A 6,178-nucleotide genomic window follows, 5' to 3' on the forward strand; every position below is an offset into this window, starting at 1 on the left:
ATCCCAGCTGCTGGAATTGGAGTTCCAATCTAGACGAGCTTTCATTGACTCTGATGTGATGAAGGAACAGGACAGGTCTATGAAGATACTGCAGGCTTATCCATGTTTTAAAGAACTTGGCCATGGAAGTATTTTTTTCTCACTAAACTTGTATATTTCACTTGAACGAAGGCCTCTTAATTTAAATCTCTACTGTTAGATCATCGATGAACTCCAGCGAATCCTTGATAAAGGAAACCCCTTCTTCACAATGGAGCTGAAGAAACGTTGGCTGAGATTTTTTAACCAGGCACAGTTTTATGGGGTGTTCAAAAAAATCATAGGACCACCACTGCAGGACCAAGGTAAGGATGATTTATTTGCTGTTACCCACATACACAAAGACCTAAAATTATTATGATTTATTATAATTGTTTAAACAGTAAAGAATGCACTTGCTGTCCTGAAAGTACTGCCTCAGATGTTCACTTCGCATGTAGCTCTGCCGAAGAGGTTGGGACACCCAAGTGATGCTTTGATTCACATTTTGAAGGTAAGGTTAATATACATATATACACACACACACACACACACACACACACACACACACACACACACACACACACACACACACACATATAATTAGAATATCATGAAAAAGTTCATTTATTTCTGTAATTCAACTTAAAATGTGAAACTAATATGTGATATAGACTCAACATGCAAAGTGACATAATGTCAAGCCTTTATTTTTTATAATTTGGATGATTATGGCTTACAGTCCATTTTCAAAATATTCAAATTTTATGAGATTTTTAATTTGGGGTTTTTACAAGCTGAGCCATAATAATTAAAATTATAACAAATAAAGGCTATACATATCTCACTTTGCATATAATGAGTCTATCATATATTAGTTTCACAGTTTAAGTTGAATAACAGAAGTGACTTTTTCATGATATTCTAATTATAGGACGAGCACCTGTGTATATATTAGAGTGCGTCAACCCGACCGAAGTCCGACGGGACCTGTCGGAACCCAACGGATTCGGTCGGACTCAGACAAATATTTAGAACTTATCTAGAAATGTCTTAACGCCTATTGGGCTCGGTTCGGATTCGATCACTGCTCTGTCGGACGAGGGCGATGCAGTTCCGTCTTTGTGTGTCACAGTTGTTAAGGAGTGTTTCTATTATCATGTACTTTGTTCAAACTTATATATTTGGGTGAAGATTTAATTAATTGTTTGTTTTAGTCAGCAGAGGACCCCAACACTTACCTTCAATCAAGACCCTTGGTCAGCCCTGTGGTGATTGTCTGTGAGACAAACTGCATCCTGGTCATTGGAACAGTTCCTCTGCTGACTTTCCCCAAAGAAGACCTCAGTGAAAGCATGATGTATCTTCTTGGCTGTTATTACACCTTTCACCTCACATATCCCAAGTGCATTGCTACCCTCCTGTCTGTGCTACAGACAGAGGTTTTGTTAGATGCCATCCATGAGAAGGACATGACGACTTCCTACAAAAAATCTATGGCTGAATGGAGAAAGTTTCATGATTAAGACAGTTTAAACATCAGTTTTAGTTTAAGTAGTTCAGCAGCATTAAGTCCCTCCTTTTAAAATGTGGCTCCTGTTCAATGATGTTAAACTACAGTCGTGTGGGGCTATTGGTTATTACTCTGGTTTGTGGTCTTGACATTGTGATTTTTGCACAATAAAAGTGTAGAAAGATATGTCTCAAATGTTTGTTTTGTTTTTTAACTCTTATTTTAGGGTAAATTGTCTTTCATTAAATTCTGATTTTAAGCATTATTTTCATGTAAATATTATCATATTTAAGTGAAATGTGCTTGTTTTTGGAATAGCTGTTCCTATTTCAGGTTTTATTTACTAAGCTAATTTTTCTTATTTACAATAATCAGGTCTAAATAGGCCAAAAATAAGTGAATATTTCTGATTTTAAGAAAATTGATCTAAATATTACAGCTTGAAAAAAAGACAATATTGCTTGTTTTGAGTCTAAAACTACTAATTTCAAGATTGCTGTGGGTCATATGGGGCTAAACAGCAATCTTAAACATAAAGGAAACTTATGGATTGAGTGTTTTAAGCTTTGTGTTACTCTGTAAGTATCATGTATAAACTCAGCTAATTATGATCATAGCAGAGGGAAAGGTAAGTTAAAAACACTCTGTGAGATTGAAAATACATAAGTTTAAAATAGGCCAACAATGATGAAAATAAATTTTACTAGACTAAACGAGGAACTATACGTAATACTATAAGTATTATAGGCTATTACTGTATTATACAAGTTATTATACTAATCATGTAATTTGGTTAGAGTGTAAGTGACCTACTGTAGGAGCACAGGGAGCAGTGATGTCACAGGACTGGTTTCGTATGATGGAGCATCAACAGACCATGATGAGTCATGAAAACATGACAAGGTGTGTTTCAAATGTGTATTATACTGTGATATTACATTAGATATCATACTGATAATTTTATATGAGTTATATTAGTAATCACACCTATTCTATGTAGTAAGTTCACACTACTACTGCTGTGATGCTGCATGGTGAGGAACAATGATGCTGCACGGTGAGGACCAATGATGCTGCATGGTGAAGACCAATGATGCTGCATGGTGAAGACCAATTATGCTGCATGGTGAGGACCAATGATGCTGCATGGTGAAGACCAATGATGCTGCATGGTGAGGACCAAAGATGCTGCATGGTGAAGACCAATGATGCTGCATGGTGAGGACCAATGATGCTGCATGGTGAAGACCAATGATGCTGCATGGTGAAGACCAATTATGCTGCATGGTGAGGACCAATGATGCTGCATGGTGAAGACCAATGATGCTGCATGGTGAGGACCACTGATGCTGCATGGTGAGGACCAATGATGCTGCATGGTGAAGACCAATGATGCTGCATGGTGAGGACCAATGATGCTGCATGGTGAGGACCAATGATGCTGCATGGTGAAGACCAATGATGCTGCATGGTGAAGACCAATGATGCTGCATGGTGAAGACCAATGATGCTGCATGGTGAAGACCAATGATGCTGCATGGTGAAGACCAATGATGCTTCACGGTGAAGACCAATTATGCTGCATGGTGAGGACCAATGATGCTGCATGGAGATGTTTTCAATGTGTCCTGTCTGGATGTGGTGTAAATTACCCCTCTTTTAAAGAAAATTCAAAGCAATACATACTGTATACAATTAACATATTTTTTAACATTTTTTTCATTAATACAAATTTACATTCGGGAAAAAAACTATTTATGAAACTACATAAACATATATTGTATCTACACATACATATGATGGTGTACTGTATAAATATTGTCAATCAATGCAGTTATTGACGACAAATTACCAAAAATCCCAGATATGTCAATGGATTCAAATTGCCCACCACTAACTTCTGGAACAAACTGAGTTTACATGAATCATGTGATGGTCAATTATTTTAGACTTTGTCGTACCAAAGCAGTGACCCCCAACAGAATATGTATCCCCTGCTGTGGGAGCACGCATGAAGGGCGGAGCTTTAATTCTGTGTTTAGATATCAGTTTAGCTTATTATTAAAACTAAATGTGGATTGTTACGATCATGCTTTGATTGTCAAAGATGGATAATTATTTATGGTTTCTTTTTTAACGTACGATAATTTAACGTTATTTTCAGAACATCTAATTTCAACTTAATCTAAATCTAACAACAAAACCATGTACGTAAGCAGAGACAAAACTGATATAATCCAGACAGTAGATTAACACTAAAAAGACAGTTTGAGCAAAATACACTAAATCTAAATTGTTAACAAATAAAAATAATTATATTTTAAATATTAAACTTAATACACATTAAACAACTCATATACTGTATATCTATGTACATTTAAATGCTTTTATCTTCAGTACATTTATAACTCAAATCACTCTCAAAATTGTGTAGGAAGTTATTGTCTCTTTAAAATGGACACATACTGTTCTTACATCAACTTTATATGTTTATTTCCTCTGATATATTATTAAAAAACATCCACAGTGACAGGAGGTGTCACCACCTTGTTTTCTTTACACATCTAGCAGCCGAAGAAGAAGCGGTGGGCATTCTTGTTTCAGATAGGGGGTGTTCCTGTGATAAACGGAAACGCCCATTTTTGGCCGCAGATGAACGATATTGAGTTTTATGGGGTATGTTACTAATCTAGATTACCTCTTATCTAACGCTAACTTCCAGGATTTAATCAGTGTGTCCTGGACTACAAAGCTAACGTCTGACAGAGCTAAATCACCATGGTAACTTGTGCTGAACGGCTTGCCTGCTCAGCACCAGGTTTTTCTCTGTCTCGGATCTTAGTGAGTGATAAAGTCAGAATATTGATGCAATCCTTTCATTTACTGATGACATCATTTAGTAAAGATGTAGATTTATATCAGATAGACTGATCTACAGTCAGTATGACAGATCATATGCACAGATGGGTGAAGTCATATATTAATTCAATGAATGAATTAATTTATGACCTCACTCGTCCACACATACAGATCTAGACACAGGCTTCATCAGCTGACTGTGAATGTGTAAAAGCATGAAATTATTTATGATAATCCATTAAATGTGATATTCCATCTAATGGATTAATATCATAAATAATCTCACATTTTTAAACATTAACAGTATCAACAGCTTCCAGTCTGTGTTCTTTCATTCCTACCTTTTCTGTAACAACTGTGTTGTTTTTGGTCTGAATTATGGATTTTAATTATTCATCATTTTAAACTTCAGTAACACCTGACCTGGTCAGACCAGATTATGAAGTGGATCAGATCTGAGGGAGTATAAAAGCTCCGCCTCCTGGTGCGCTGCACTACTGTTGCTATTCACAGTCATTATGGATATAAATTCATGATATTTATTTAATCAATCAATCAATAAAATGTTATTTATAAAAAGAAGCTCCTTTCATACAGTAAGTATAAGATCATAAGATGTTCCTCCTGGAAAGACACTCTGCCAGTTTTCTCCATTGTAGTGATTGGTCAGACGCTGCAAGCTCCACCCCTTTCATGTGAATGTGCACGTACCCAGACTGAAAACACTTGGCTATAATTAGCGTGTTGTTATCGACCTTCGTAGGACAGCTTCTCTCTGACAGGGAGTGTTTGGTTAGTTGAAGCTAACAGATTAATCCAGGATATAATAATCTAGATTAGGAGCATAGGGCCTTAGTGTCAGACACTTTGTTTATTTGTTGAATCCATAAATAATAAACCTTGATAATGAAACATTAACCTGTTCTCTAGCGCCACCATCAGGACAAACTTTCACTTTTACAGTTAGTGGATCTGGTGAACATTCATAGACATATATATTTACTTATTTTTATCTCTTTATAGAATGATAATAATAATAGTCAAAGCATGAACAGAAACAATTATTCATTCACACCAGTCATACTAGTGGTGGTAAGCTACATTGTAGCCACAGGTGTCCTGGGGCAGACTGACAGAAGTGTGGCTACCATTTGGTGCCTACGGCCCCTCTGACCACCACCATCATTCATACACAGTTCATACACATTCCTATGGAGTTATTCACTATAAAGTTTCACTCCTCTTTTAACAGAGTTTTTATTTATTTATTTTTTACTTTATGGGTTTTTTTATGTTTTTGTGGTTGTTTTTTGTGTGTGAGGGGTTTCACATGTTTGAAAATGAAAAAATGAAATATCAGTTTTACTTTACAATGTCATGTATCAACTCTGTAGGTGTGGAGATGTAAAGTCACACACACACACACGTTTTACACCAATGTGTGTAATATGTGTTCATCACAATGAGTAAATATCATCATGATCATCTTATGTTTAATATATTATATCAAATTAGGAAAAGTCATGAAATATGGAGAAAAAAAAACAATAAATGCAAATGATCCTGCACATGTGCTAGCTTTAGAACAGGTGGGATTAATCAACACTGCTGTGTGTACGACCTCTGTCCACACGCTTCATAAATACTGATTCTTTTTGTACTGGTGCACATTCTACATTTCATTGGTCTGAACGTATTTAGAACCAGTTCTATGAACGGATCAATAAATGAGGCCCCTGGACCATCAGGAAGACAACCAGCAACCTTCTTTATGTGGACTCACTGTGG

The 6,178-nt window shown here is 36.2% G+C and overlaps 1 long non-coding RNA gene across 1 annotated transcript; it reads left to right on the forward strand.

Annotated features, from left to right (window-relative positions):
- The first annotated feature begins 205 nt into the window (after positions 1-205).
- LOC114460477 (uncharacterized) lies at positions 206-1,469 on the forward strand. Its single transcript, XR_003673645.1, has 3 exons — positions 206-344; positions 480-532; positions 1,236-1,469. It is a non-coding gene; the product is annotated as an uncharacterized LOC114460477 (long non-coding RNA).
- The last annotated feature ends 4,709 nt before the right edge of the window (positions 1,470-6,178 follow it).

This window comes from Gouania willdenowi, unplaced genomic scaffold (assembly GCF_900634775.1).
Source record: "Gouania willdenowi unplaced genomic scaffold, fGouWil2.1 scaffold_441_arrow_ctg1, whole genome shotgun sequence".
In the NCBI taxonomy this organism is placed as follows: Eukaryota; Metazoa; Chordata; class Actinopteri; order Blenniiformes; family Gobiesocidae; genus Gouania; species Gouania willdenowi.